Consider the following 16439-nt stretch of genomic DNA (forward strand, 5'->3'; position numbering starts at 1 on the left):
AAACTCAGTCCTTGAGGGCCAGTATCCTGCATATTTTAGTTCCAACACCAATTTAACATGCCTAAATCAACGAATCAAGCTCCTTCTAGGTATACTAGAAACTTCCAGGCAGGTGTGTTGAAGGATGTTGGAGCTAAACTATTGTACTAATCAGTTGTAACTGAAGGATGCTGACAGCAGAGTTGAGACTCCACTTGCAGGTTTATGTAGAATAGTCGTGTAGGCGATGCAGGCGATGGTCAAACACAAGAACAAACAGTTGCATACAGTAAAACAAGACTCAACCCAGATATGTATGTGATTGTGTGTGTGGTGTTTATATAGTCCTTGAATCAGTCCATGAATAGCCTCAGCTGTGTGTTTGCAGTCAGCAGGAAACAGGAACCGGTGTGTGTGAGGTGCATGCTGGGAATTGCGGTTTTTAGTGTGGTGTGTGTGTAGCTAATCCTTGCAGATTGCTGGAGATTGGGACAGCTGTACACCGGCCCTCGGGGACCGAATTTTGGCAGCCCTGGACTAGATCATAAGTTAGGGGTGATTGTTTAGCTAAATTTAAATGTTCTTGGGCAATTGTTTTTTTTTTCACTTGGAGCTCCAGAAAGTTGGAAAATAGTTTCTGCACATTAGTGAGAGTACCTTATTTCACACTTTTACAATTGCTTAAAGTTTGGCTTAAGGGAAGTCAAATACATAATCATTGATTTTTCAAATTTAAATTAATTATGATGTGATATTGTATATACATGTACTGTATTATTTGTAGTTGAATATTCTTAATTTGGTAAAAAAAAAAAAATAACTAGAGAACACAGATGCAAATTAGCTTTATGCAGTAGCTAAGTTTGGCTCAACATTTTATGTTGGACAATATCCCTGGACAAATAAATTAAATAACAATAAAATTAACTATATAAAAAAACTTCACTTATAGTTTCCAAAAAAAAAAAAAAAAAATGACAGGCAAAACTAAATTAATAAGATTTGTCTGTGAAAAAAATAAAAAATAAATAAATAAAAAATAAAATAAAAAAAACTTTATATATTTTTTACTTTAATACACAGCTTGGATAGCTTTTGACTGACACCCCTTTTGTCCACAACTGTTACTAAGTCATCTACATCTTGAAAAGATGGGTGAATAAAAATAACAGCAATTTAATTTAAAATTTTAATTTTGGGTAAACTTCATTTAAACGGTCATTTAATTTAAAATAAATAACAGTTAGTGCACACATACATGTTTATTTAAAAGATGAATGAGGCAATCCATTCATTCATTCATTCATTCATTTATTCATTCATTCATTCATTCATTCATTCATTCATTCATTCATTCATTCATTCATTCATTCATTCATCCATTCATTCATTCATTCATTCATTTATTTGTTAATTACAGACAAATGGACGGAAGAACGTTTAATGTAGATTTCAAACCTTGCTTGAGTTACTGGACACATTTGTGGTCAACTTGTTCCAATCGTCCCTGCTCACGGAAAGCGGTACAAGCTGTAGGCTTCTATTTTTTGTTTGGAACTATTGGTTCCTCAGATTTCCCTCTTTTTAATTTCCCACTGTGAGGGTCAACTTTCAACAAGTGGTTTCTTGTCGAGAGCAGCCACGACACAAGCAGGCAGAAACACAACGCAGACATGGGACGTTTAAGCCGAGAGAGCCACATCTGAGCATAAAGTCTGGAAGGCTGATGACAGGAGAGCTTGTGTTGACAAGGAGAACTTCCTGGCCACAGGCGATCACTTCCTATCTTTGGCGTTCTTCAAACTGAGAAGTAGAGCTGCACGATATTGAACAAATCTGATTTTTTTATTTTTCTGAGATGAATATTGCGATATGAATATATTTTTACAAGATGGTTTGAATAGATCTATTTGACAGTTTTCTGGGGAGTCCAACAGTATTCAGGTTCAGAAATTCAATAATCACAATGCAAACAATGCTTTGTTTCTAGTCCAAATATCTAAAATAATTTTAGATCAAGTAAACAATGTTGTTTTGTTTACACCTTCAGAAGAAGTTGAAATTAAGAGTTTTTACTTAAAATAAGTAACATTATCTGCCAGCTGGGTAGGTAAAATTTCTATTTTAGCTTTGAAATTTAGATATTTGGACAAGAAACAAGACAATTCTACAACCCAGGCTTATTCTCAAAACATAACTCTATATATATTTCAGTAGACCATCAAATACGTCCCAGCAGCTACATTTTTTTATTTTTATTTTTTGCAGTTTTTTTTTTTTTTTGCAAATCCACCAGGGGCCACTGTGCGCACTTATTAGATCTCAGATTTCCCTCGCAAGTGCCATTTGCGGCTACTGTTCTCTCGTAATCCATCAGAGCCACTGTCGACTGACTGTTTTACTGACTGAATGACTTTGACCTTAAACCCAACCAATAGTATTTTAAAAAGCACAGATTGACCCGCCCACCCAAATACTTAAACCCAACTGACAAATTTTTAAAGCAACTCCGAAAAAGAAAAGCCCTCGTCTGACTTTTACCATGTTTTACCACAATCTCACAATGTCGTTTACTTGTTTATTTAATTTTTTGACTTCTGTTTTTGTCTTACTTGCTTTCTGGAACCATTCTTCACCAGACTCGAACCAAAATCTCCTCTCTGCGTCTGAAGTCCACCGATGAACATGGTGAGCTAACTGGACAAACTGGTAACAGTCAGAAAACCGTCCATACGGAGGTAAGCGGTGAAAAGGAACGGTGTCATACCGCCCAGTAGCAATCATTAAAAAAAATGAAATGGAGCCATGTGTACTTCTGGCTACACAATTCACAAACTTCAGAAATGTATATAGGGGTAAATTTTCAGAATGAGCCTATGCTGCAATTTTTGCTAAAATCTTTTATATAATTAAATACTCTTTGTTACACCTCCAAACATCAGAATTTATTTTGTGCCCAAATGTTTTAAACTTGAAATGCTCAGTCACAGGCCTTAAAGACCTTTGAGTTTCTTTTGTATTGTATTTTCTTACCTATACCTGAAGCTTGATCTATTTTCAGAACTAGTTTTCTTCTTCTTTTTTTTTTTTTAAATATAGGAACTTGGCAGCTAACAACACACTGTTTAACCTATATTTACCTTTAAAAAACCCTTTAAAATATTATCATTTAGGATAATGTTACCTTCTGAGAACTTTCTGACCCCAGAGCTATAAATGGCATATATACAGATTGTTAAAAGTTTAAATCAATGAGTTTGCTCCTTTTGTACTTTTGTCTTATTAGTTTAGCAAAATCATTGTGCATTGAGACTCTTTTTATTTTTATTTTCTCTGATGCGTTCAAAACAATGAGAATATTTCTAATGCAGAAATCAAAAGCTCTGGCCAGCCATCTTCATTTCTGTCTGTTCCTGCGGGGAGCAAATGCTCTCATTGAGTGGATGATTCATTGTGACTTTGCTCATATTAATACAGCAATTTGTTTAAAAAGCTATGCAATTAAACTAAAAAGTAACTCAAATATTATTATTTTTTAAAGTAATGTGTTATTTTACCCATTACATAAAAAAGTAATACAGTGGTCCCTCGCTATAATGAGGTTCACCTTTGTAGACCTTGCAGTTTTTTTTTTTTTTTTTGGATTTAGATGCAATTTGGCATGCTTAATTTTATTGCCGGCAGCTAGCTCTCTGCAACTCTCACATGGTTGCCCACTGAAGCTAAGCAGGGCTGCGCCCGGTCAGTACCTGGATGGGAGACCACATGGGAAAGCTAGGTTGCTGCCGGAAGTGGTGTTAGTGAGGCCAGCAGGGGGTGCCCAACCTGCGGTCTGTGTGGGTCCTAATGCCCCAGTATAGTGACGGGGACGCTATACTGCTCAGTGAGCGCCGTCTTTCGGATGAGATGTTAAACCGAGGTCCTGACTCTCTGTGGTCGTTAAAAATCCCAGGATGTCCTTCGAAAAGAGTAGGGGTTTAACCCCGGCATCCTGGCCAAATCTGCCCACTGGCCTTTGTCCATCATGGCCTCCTAACCATCCCCATATTTAATTGGCTGCATCACTGTCTCCTCTCCACCAATCAGCTGGTGTGTGGTGTGCGGTCTGGCGCAAAATGGCTGCCGTCGCGTCATCCAGGTGGATGCTGCACACTGGTGGTAGATGAGGAGATTCCCCCCACTGTGTAAAGCGCTTTGAGTGCCCAGAAAAGCGCTATATAAATGTAAGGAATTATTATTATTATTATTATTATTATTATTATTTATAGCACATTGTGTTCTGCATCCTGATTGGCTTTAGATGATTGTCAGTCAATCTCCTTGTACAGTACAGAATGTGCTAAGCTTGCCAAATTAACATAAATCAATCGCTAGCAGTGTGAGTTTCAAAAAGAATGCATAAAGACAGAAAGACCATCGTAACGAGTGTTGCACGCTGGATACACTGTGCTATACAGCTCCATGCATTTTAGAATTGTAAACATAGGTTTATATCAGGGTACTACGCACACCACACACATGTCTGCGGTGCCCAGCTACGACTCAGGACATATTTCTGCCGCACCATCTAAATATGAATGTGAACATGTGAATAAGCACATTCTGTGTGTGTCACTACCAACTGTCATGTGCAAGGCGCATCCAGTGTACGACCCTCTTAGGGATGGAATCTGCTTCAGTTTTGTAGATCAGTGACTGCAGGGAAAAATAAAAAATTACTCTGTATGTCAACATTATCTGCACAAAAGCTCAAAAGCTTCATAAACCTATTGCTGACAGCAATCAATGTTTGTGCCTGACAACAGGTTTTAATCTTTCTAGGAAACAGGTTTTAGTTTTTCTAGGAAAGTTTGAACTTTGAGAGAGTTTAAACAATAGAGAAAAGCGTGAAGATGTTAATGCCTGTCTGAGAAAAGTGTATCAAGTGTGTAGTGAGGGGTTTGCAGCCTTAACTCATCTATAGTAATTGTAAAAAAAAATAAAGTGCACTACTTTGCAGAGTTCATCCATCGCTGGTTATTTTAAGAATCTACAGTAACTCTCGTGAATAACAAGAGACCACTGTTTTACGTAACTCACCTTACACTGAAAAAAAAATAAATAAATAAAAAAATAATAATAATTTATATATATATATATATATATATATATTACTTGTTTACCAAATCCTCTTAAGGTAATTGGTTGCAAACAATTTATATGGGCTGAATTGAAACAAATTCAGTAAGTTAACCATTCTGAATTGTTTGCAAAAAAAAAATTTAAATTTAGCATACCTTAATAAACAATGTAAATCTAGTGAATAATTTTTTCAAGTGTACTTGTAATGTGATACCCCCCAACAACACTGAAAATTAAGATACTCTACACAACAAGGAAACTAATATTCCAGCCTTCTTTGAAATAACCTCAAGTGGCAATCATGCACTAAAATAACTGGCTTGTTGATTGAAATACAGAACACAAATGCTCAGATTTCGACGTAACGCCATATGAACATTCATGTTAACAGTGAAGGAAACACTGAGAGAGTCTAGAAGAATGAACAGACACTGATGGACAGATGGACAAAACAGATGGAAGCGTACTTCCCCTCCTTTAGTCTCTAACACACGCATGCACGCCCAACCATCCACATCACACAACATCCACACATGGTTGTGTTTTCACATGAGCATTGCCAAAAGAGCTGGTTCCTTCGGAAGGAAGTAAACCATCCTCTTTTGCTCTAGGCATGGCTTTGATAGTTCCGAAATCCAGCCACTTATGTCGTCTTGATATCTTACAGCAGAATACCAATTCGCTCATCTGTTTCTCTCCGTGAGGCTGTGATGGTTTGATTTAGAAGGCCAGCTCTTCAGGTTTCAGTGTGTGACCCTAATACACTATTCTGTTTAGGTGGACTGGATGAATTAGAGTGTTGTGAACTGCATGTTAAGGTTTTGGCATACACACATCCACAAATGTGTTTTAACATTATTTTAACATTTTACGTGGTATAACACAAGGGTTTCCAAACTTTTCAGCCAATGACCCCCAAAATAACAACGTCAGCAACTCGCGGCCTCCAAATTTTTTAGAGGTGGTTACAAATACACAAACGTTGCACAAACAACGATAGGTCTATATAAACACAAGCATATTGACAACACAAAAAAGTGCAACAGTCTAACAACCTTGTCATTTTTATAGTCATTTATTAATTTAATGTTAAGCTAAAGAGACTCGTGGGCACAGTGTTTTCAGCACAAGTCTATTCTTGGTTTAATTTTGGAGACCAACACTCAGAGATCATCCCCAGTTTTCAGTTGTGGCCTGTATTTAATTTTTTATGGATTTGATTGCAATTAAGGTGTCAAAAAGTTTAACCTGGTGCTATATAATCAATCTGCTGCAGCTGACACTTGCTGTGTTGATAATCCAATGTAAACACGCTAATCCCATGAAAAATAATAACTGAAAGGCTGATGGCTTTTTATTTGCATGTTGTTTTTTATATAGATTTTTATTTTTTTAATCTTCTGTGGGTTATGGATAAAATATGGTAATTCTAATAGTTTAATAAAATTTATTTGATTTTTGGAAATCACCAAGAGATCCCCTGTCATTATTTCGCGACTCCCACTTTGGGAATAACTGGGATAACATACAGTTGAAGTCAGAATTATTAGCCCTCCTGAATTATTAGACCCCCTGTATATGTTTTTTTTTTCTCAATTTCTGTTTAATGGAGAGAAGGTTTTTCTCAACACAGTTCTAAACATAATAGTTTGTTCAGTAGACAACCAAAAAAAAAACATTAAAGGGCTAATAAAATTGACCTTAAAATGGTATTTAAAAATTAAAACTACTTATATTTTAGCCAAAATAAAACAAATACGATTTTTTTTAGAAGAAAAAAAATATAGGAAATACTGTGACAAAATAAAATAAAACTTTATGTACTAAAATAACTAAAACTAAAATAGAAATGATTAAAATAGATATAAAAGACCATTAACTATTAAAATAAAACAATTAATAGTTACAATTTCAAGTAAAACACAACAACATTATTCAAATTTGAACTAAAATTAAAATAAAACAGCATAAAATTATAATAAAATGTGTATGTATGTACTGTAAATATGTTCACTTATTACTTATCACTCAAGTTTACATTTTAATTTGTACATAATATAGCTTTACATCAATATTGCCTATAATATATCTGTACATAGGTTTGTCAATATATATATATATATATATATATATATATATATATATATATATATATATATATATATATATATATATATATATATATATATATATATATATTTTTTTTTTTAATTCTTCTTAATTCATTTTTATTCATTTTAATTCCTTTTTTACCTCTGTTTTGTTCTGTCTCTGTCATCTTGTTGCTCGGTTAAAGTTTTTGTCATGAAAAAAATTATGTGTAAACATACCTGACAATCAAGCTCTTTCTGATTCTGAAATTCACACTATAACAGTACACTGTAAAACATGCTGTTCCACTCAAATCCTTTAACTTGTCCCAACACAGGATAACTCAATATATATAGATATTTACATTTTTTTTTTACAAATGTGAGTAGATTGGACATAAAACAATGAAGTTGTCCCCCCAAAAAGCTTAAGAATTGAGTTTTCAACTCAGTTTAAATTAGTAGTTTAACCAAGCAGCAAAAGTCAGTTTTCGAGTATCTCAATGATACTAAAATAAAACTCCCAACTTATCGATCAATAATTATTTGAATCAATATGTCTATGCATAGATAATGAATTAACACTTATTGTCTGTGTTGCTAATTACCCCCTCACAATGCGTCTCTTATTTCCCCCATTACAGCAATTTCCCAGCCTGCCTCTGAAGTCCACGTCCTCTTGTCGTCTGCACTCACTGTTATCTAATCTCCAGCACTAGGGCTCTAAAACCCCTCTGAGTGGGCCAACGCACTTCAGATTACAGTCCGTCCTGTCTGTTGTCTGGATTTTCCTCCAAACTTCAGCTTGGGCCCGTAAGTACCATTAGCCTCTCCGCTGTCACCCCTCAGCGGGACAGATAAGACTCACTGGGAGGGCGACAGCAATGGATGCACAAGGATGGGCCGCACATGTGTCACTTTCCACTCTTATCCTTCCTTCCTGAGACATCCTGGCTCTTGCTTGGCTATATTTACCCCAGTAACAGCCTCAACCAAGGGGCTGCAGTTGATTTCTTGGCATCCACACAAGGGCACCAAGTGATATGGGCTGCTTTATGCTACAAGGTGCGACTGAGCTTAATGCACAGGCTGTCACTTAGCCCTATCTAAAGAGCTTTTAACAGTTCATAAGAAAGAAAGAAACCTGTTTAAGGACAGACTGCTATTTTCCAGTAGCCATATTTATCTAAAGTTTAAAAGCAAGGAATAATTATAGTAACACTTCAGTATAGGGACAGATTCTCACTATTAACCTGTTGCTTATTAGCTGTCTATTATTAAGATACTGGCTGTTTATTGGTGATTAATAAGTACGCATTCTGCATGACTTTATTCTACTCCCCTAATATCTAAACTATTACTTTAATAATTATTAATATGCAGCACATTAGGGGTTTGTTAATCTAAAATTCAAACTTAATGGGTTGTTAATAGCGAGAATTGTAGCTTAAAATAAATTGTGGCCATAATTATAGATATTTTCACAAAATATGAATGTTTTTACACTTGCTCAACATTTGTGATTGTGGAAATTCTTTCAAAAAACATTCTTAGAGCAATTATGATAAACACTGTGTGTAATACTTTAGTTTTTGTACCAATTCCCACTATTAACTTGGATTATCGCCTGATTATTATTATAATATTGGCTGTTTATTGATAATAAGTACATATTCTGCATGATCTTATTCTATTTCTAAACCTCAAATACTGCCAAAAACAACTGCTTTATCAACTATTAATAAGCTGCCAATAAGGAGTTTGTTGATCTGAAAGTCAAACTTAATGGTTTGGTGATAGCGAGAATTGTAGGTTAAAAGAAAGTTTGGCCATAATTTTAAGTATTTACACAAAATATGAATGTGTTTACACTTGCTCAGCCTTTGTGTTTTTGGGGTTTGAAATTGTCTCATAAAACATAGTGCAAGTATGATAGTCACTGTGGGTAATACCTTAGTTTATGTACCAATTCTCACTGTTTACTAGTGGCTTATTAGCTGTCTATTATTAATATATTGGCTATTTATTGGTAAATAATAAGTATAAATTCTGTGTGACCCTATTCTACAACTTCTTATTCTTCTATAACTATCAATACGCAGCAAATCAGGAGTTTGTTGATCTTACAGTCATAGGTAATGCAGGAAATGCAGCTTAAAATAAAGTGTGTCCACAATTATAGATATTTTCACAAAATATAAAAGGTTTTACACTAGCTTAACCTCTGGGGTGTGAAATTGCCAAAAGGCTTTTCTCAAAAAAAAAAAAAAATAAATAAATAAATAATAATAATATTTTACTCTTAAGTGTGGTAGTCACTGTCTACTTGGTACAAGTGAATAAGGCAAATTGACCGTAGTGTATGTGTGTGTGTGAATGAGTGTGTATGGATGTTTTCCAGTGTTGGGGTGCAGCTGGAAGGGCATGCGCTGTATAAAACATATGCTGGATAAGTTGGTGGTTCATTCCGCTGTGGTGACCCCAGATTAATAAAGGTACTAAGCCGAAAAGAAAAATAAATGAATAAATGATGCAATACAAAACTAATGTAATAATGTTTTAATGTGATAAATCACATACTTTTTGAAATTGATGAACTACTGTTATGTGAGTTCCCCTTGAAATAAAAACATCATTAAATGCAATTAAATGTCACATCTTGAGATTTTCTGTTTTGTATAAACACTGTACGTTTACAATTCAGCCAGTCTGTTTGGATTTCAATTATATTTTTCTACTGTTTTTTTTTTGCTGGCTTCAGACTCACTCAACTGCAGCAAAAATAACATGCAGTACATAAAAAAAATGTTTCATTAATCTGTCAAATGAGCTTTTATTATATCAAAGTAGCAATTTGAAAGGGAAAATAAATGATAAGGCTACAATTTATGCATTTCTTCTTTCATCTCATTGCTGGTGTTCTCGATGCTTAACGTATATTTTTCTTCTGTCTCTGTGATTTCACAGTAAAAGGCAGCACAAGTTGTGGACAGCCGGAGGGGGAAATGGGCGGGACCTGTCGATCATCATCAAAAGTGATAGGAGGTACTAAGAATGTTGGGAAATTCCACACTTCCTTGCAAATGAACTTCATTTAGTTTTTGAAACACATCAACTCAAACTAAAGTTTACATTCATTTCAAATCTCTCTCCTTTAGTAATATTATGACAATAATACACCCCAAAGTTCATAATTATAATAATTAAGAGGTTGCGGATTGGAGCTTATATTGTGAATTTACATACAAGCAAAGCATAATGGATATTTGAGGTGGTGCTGTCCACATTTTCATTTAGAGTACGCTAAACCCAAATCAGACACATTAGGAAGGCAATGAACAAGACAAATGTCCTGGTAGCGAAACATCTGTTAAATTTTCAACAACCAATGAATCACACCAATAGTGCATCACCAGCATATTATTGGCTGATCCGCTGGGAAATTCCTACCTTCCGAACAAAATGGCATAGTGATTTAAATGAATGGAAAAGTACTCATCTGTACCTTCCTCTCTTTCTCTTTCACTCTTTCTTTATCAGCATGCTTTTTTTTGTACAGAAGCCAAAAAAGTGCTGTTGACTTGCCAAAAGGAAGTTCAGCGCTGATTGCAACCATGATGAAAGAGTTTGTTTCAGACTGCGCTGAATAAATCCATTTTGCATGCTTTGCAAGTAAATAAATATATGAATAAATAAAGATCTCTGCACAAGTTACAAATTGAATTCAAAGAAAAGGTAAACGCAAATATATGAAGAGTGTTCGGGATGCATGTGTTCCTTTGTTTTGTGTTCTGCCTTAATTGCACATTACTGCAGGGTTGTTGTTCGAGGCATAATTAAGACCTGCTTAATAATGCAGTAAATTGATTGATGAACTCATTCATGTTTTGTCAATAGAGCCAGCACATTGGTGTGGAAGAGAGAAAGAGAACAAGAGAAAGTCAAATAACCTTTAACCAGCTGTAGCCCATCAGCCGCTTCAGTCCTTTGAAATGTACTTCATCATTCAGGGTACATTTACATGCGAATAATGCACTAAAATGGAAATGTTTGTCCTTTTGCATTTTTGAGACATTTCACATACAGAAAACAACACTTAAAACAATCCCCATTAACGTGAATCTACAAAAATACACATAAACATGCTGCATTTTTGTTTTGGTTGTCAAGTTTTTACATATGCCTATAGTTTGATATACAGTATATGCATAACAGGCACATCCAATGCTATCCCACAGCAATTCGTAACTTTTTGATTTAGCTACTTCGTATGAATTCATATGATCTCATTCATACAATTTAGTACAATTTACTCACCCCCAAATGATGGTTAGGGTTAGAGGTGGAGTTTGGTGCCATGCCTTCTTTTAAAAATCTTACATTTTCATATGACTGACCTCAAATGAAATTGTAAGAGTTACTTTTAAGAGTAACTACTAATCTAACGAAACGTAAAATAGTTACATTTTCTTGTAAAATCAGGCTGGCACATCACATCACTGATTTAGCAAAATCGTATTTTTGTAGACAATAATTGTATTGATTTCAGATTTGAGCATTCTAAGCCGCATTTTTTAAATTTTGTTATTCCCCCCATTTAAATCAACTGTCAAACGTTTTCTCCCTCTCATTCTTCTCTGTTCAATGTTAAAGCACGAAAGGTCCAAAATGAGTGCATTTGCTAATATTCATTCATTTTCTTGTCGGCTTAGTCCCTTTATTAATCTGGAGTCGCCACAGCGGAATAAACCGCCAACTTATCCAGCAAGATTTTACGCAGCGGATGCCCTTCCAGCCGCAACCCATCTCTGAGAAACATTCACATACACTCATTTACACACACACTCATACACTACGGACTATTTAGCCTACCCAATTCACCTGTATCGCATGTCATTGGACTGTGGGGGAAACCGGAGCACCCAGAGGAAACCCACGTGAATGCAGGGAGAACATGCAAATTCCACAAAGAAATGCCAACTGAGCCGAGGCTCGAACCAGCGACCCAGCGACCTTCTTGCTGTGAGGCGAACGTGCTACCCACTGCACCACTGCGTCGCCGCATTTGCTAATATTTTGGAATCAAAATAATATTTATCAGAAAATGTCAATTCCATCATTTTATCCTGTTGAAAATATAAGGTGATTTTTTAAAAAGAATGTTATTATTTCAACATCATTATAAAAAATATTAATTCATTATAAAAAATAAAGAAAATTGAAGCAGTCATAATTTAAAATCACCCCTAAATAGTAGCATAAAATGTGAAAAAATTGGAGAAAACTGCTAAGAGATTCCTCTAAAGTAGTTAATTATATAATTCAATCTTGTGGTTTGATTTGTGCAGTCTTGCATAAGCTTCAACTTGCTTGTTGCATAAACCTATTTTGTTGTAAAACAGAATACCTAAAGCTTGAAAATGCAGCCCCTAAGCCCCGATAATAGCATATGATCTTTTATTCAAAATGTATCCAACACACACACATACAAAGTAAAAGGAAAATCAATTGGGTTTGGGATGATATGATCGTAAATGAGCAAATGATGACAGCATTTTCACTCTTGGATAAACTATTCTTTTAACTGGTCAGAGAGGTAAATAAGAGGTGTTTTTACGTAGAAGGGCTACAGTGGGAGTATCAATCAAGCCTGTCACTGATTCCTGCGGCCTCTCGCTTCACTTACTGCAGACACATCTGCACAAAATTCAGCGTGAAATTGTATGGCTCCTACCCCACCAGAGCCATCTGCCTCCTTACAGTCCTGAGCCACCTCTACCCCCTTCATGTGTATATGTGTATATTTCTTTTAAACATTGTTGTTTTATTCAAATTACAAAACACAAAGAAACTATGAGTATTTCTACCTTTAATTACCGCAGCGGTCAAAATGACTGCATGCAATTTTAGTGTCTTCTCATTTTCCCTGTGACTTTAAATTTGTCAGCCTCTGTTGCCTAGCAACACTCTGCTAACGTAAACATAACTTTCTGATAGCAATAACTTTACTTAAGATATGGCTTATAAAGGGGCGGCACGGTGGCTCAATGGGTAGCACTGTGGCCTCACAACAAAAACATTGCTGGTTCGATTGCCGGCTGGTACAGGTGACACTTCTGTGTGGAGTTTGCATGTTCTGTCTATCTTTGTATGGGTTTTCTCCTGGTTCTCCGGTTTCCCCTAACAGTCCCAAGACATGTGGTACAAGTGAATTGGATGAACTATAACTATGAATTTTTATTCTTTCTTTTTTATTCTTTAAACTACATTTTAGGTATATATTTAGATTACATTTAATGTATATATTTAGACTACATTTTAGGTATATATTTAGATAAAATTTTATGTATAATTGTATTTATTGTAAATTATTTCTTAAAACTCTACTTTTTGTATTAACATTATATGTTAGGCACCTAGGGTCTGAGAGTAACTTAATTTCAATTCTCTATATGTCCTGTACATGTGGTTGAATTGACTATAAAGCTGACTTTGACCTTCACTTTGACTTTGACTAAATTGGCCATAGTGTATGAGTGTGTGTGTGAATGGGAGAGTGTATAGGTGTTTCCCAGTGCTGGGTTGTGGTTTGAAGAGCATCCACTGTGTAAAACATATGCTGGAATAGTTGATGGTTCATTCCTCTGTGGCGACCCCTGATAAATAACTGACCAAGCCAAAGGAAAATGAATGAATGTCTTTCAAAACAGCATATTCTGTGCCCTGAAAGAGCCTTCTGCCTTGTTAGTGAAATTGAGGCCTGGGCAATCTAGTAACTACATATTTCCAAAAAAAACTTATTTTTCTAGCATAATAACTTCATTAAATATAATAAAAGACATCCAAAGCTAAGTTTTAATATCTCAATAGAAGCTTTGAATATAAATATGATGTGACAATTCAACGTTATATATGAGAACAGTCAATACAGGTAATTCTAGTAGTTATAGAATTCTGTTCAAGTGTTAAGGAAAGTTTACCAATTATTATTTGTGTCCAGTGCTGTCAGTATAAATCATCATATTTATTTATTTATTTTACTACCTTTTTTTAATTGAAGAGATAACCTCTGATACATTGAATTAGGTACACAGAAAAAATATCTGTAATTTTTACAGTTTATTCCCAGCAGCTGGGGTGCCGGAAAAAAAAGAAAAATAACGGCCCTTAAATTACAGAAATATACCGTAAAATAACGGATATTAAATTACAGAAATTTCCTTAAAATGTAAATTTCTGTAATTTAGTATTTGTCATTTTGCTGCAAATTTCTGAAATTTAATATCCGTTATTTTGCGGTAAATGTCTGTAATTTAACGGCTTTTGTTTTACTTTTTTTTTTTCCGGCACCTCAGCTGCCCAAAATAAAACGTAAAATTACTGATTTTTTTACAGTGTAGTCTAATTACTTGCCGAAGCTTATGAACACAAAATGGACCTGATTGCTTTGTTGCACAAGTCTCCAAAGTCAATGAATTGCATTATGCCGCCAGTTAATTTACAAATGCTAGAGTCACCTAAACTCCAATAGCACTCTGCACGAATGTAGCCTTAGCTTGGGGCTATCTTATCTAAAAGATCAATACACATGACATTAGATTTGCTCAGAAACCCATAAAGTTGTCAAATCGACAATAGCTGACTTTGCAGCTTCAGATCTCCTTATAGACCAAAGTAATAATACGATGAACTGAATTACACTCAAGAACCGCTTTAAGAAGCTCACCGATGTGATCTACACAGTTGTATAATATTGCAACTAGATTACGTGTAAATTCTGATGGTTGAAAGATTGTATGTCCATGCACATATCATAAGTGAGATTATGTGAAAATCGTTCTGATGCAGTGATATAAAAAATAATGTACTAGCAGTTAGTGATTATTTACAGTAGTCACATGCATCAAAAATTTAACCAGCGGTCAGTGAGGTGTGATGTCTAAGGATATAGGAAACACTTCAGGAGCTTCAATGCCATCATTTCATTGGTTGAAATCCACAGGATCCACATCCTGTACAGTTTTAGGTGGGCAATCATTGGTCGAAGGGGCTGTCAATCACCTTCGCAACTCCAACGGCACACCAATTAGGAGCTGGTCCGCACAGTATAAAAGCCGTGTGCTTGTGTTGTTCTCCAGGAACGCTTGGCTTACAGCCAGACTCCTCACTTATGTCGGTCGGCCTGTTCATTTGTGTTTTGCTGTTGTGTTTTGGTTGCTGTTGCTGTGTTGTCTAGTTCTCTCTCGATTGTTGTCTAGTTCTCTCTCGAAGTGATCAATTTGTTGGATAAGATTGTGCAGCTCAATTTAGTATCTATTGAGAAGTTGAACGATCTTTATTAGAATTGGATTATTAGCTCTTGTTTTGCTAATGGCTAACAGTGTGTACTTTACGAGAACTCTAGTAATTTGAGCAGCATAGTATCTCTATTTGTTAGTTTATGCATTGACACGTGTGTAAATATGGTTAGTTTGTTTAGTGGGTTGCGGTTTAGTAAGATTGTTTAGTTTTATTTATTTATTTGTTTTGGCAACACTCCTGTTTTTCTTTTAATTCAGTTATTTTAAATCACATTTACATTACATCTAATTTCCTATATTCGTTGTTTGACATTCTCTGTTTAATTATACTTTTTGTTTCGATTAATCAGCAGTTGTGTCTTCTTTTTTTCATGCAGCATCATTAGAGACCCACTGATTGTTACGTTTCATCCATTTAATATCTTAATAATTTAAACACATAAAAGTGATACTGGTATTAAATGTTTTGTTTATGCTTTGTGTGCATTTCATCTTCCAGTTTCCCTCTGTGGAATGAGGAAATAGATTACTGCCTCCCGCATGTGTGGAAAGACACACAGTTCCCTTTCATCACACAGTCACAGATAGTGCACTCTCGTTTCAGTCGACATCTGTCTGTTTGGTGTGTTCACGGGCAGCATTTGGGTCCAAACAAGAGTCAACCACAAAGTTGTTTTTTCTTCTTTATTTGTTTGGTGTCATCGTTGTGTATCCCGGTGTAAAATGGTCATAGAGATTCATTGTGATGAATGACATGAAGTAATATACATGATGGATGGTTTGGTGCCCCTAGTGGTTAAAACATGTAGACTTTTTTCTTTATTTTGTCCTTGCGCAGCTACCGTTGTTCAGCAGATAGTGGCTGATGCTTCTACGGGTAAGCGTGCTCTGAACACAGGAGTGAAAACATTGCAATTGAAGAGTATAACATGATTATTTTTGGAAATAA

The sequence above is a fragment of the Danio rerio genome, chromosome 12, assembly GCF_052040795.2.
Source record: "Danio rerio strain M-AB ecotype USA chromosome 12, GRCz13ab, whole genome shotgun sequence".
Classification (NCBI taxonomy): Eukaryota; Metazoa; Chordata; class Actinopteri; order Cypriniformes; family Danionidae; genus Danio; species Danio rerio.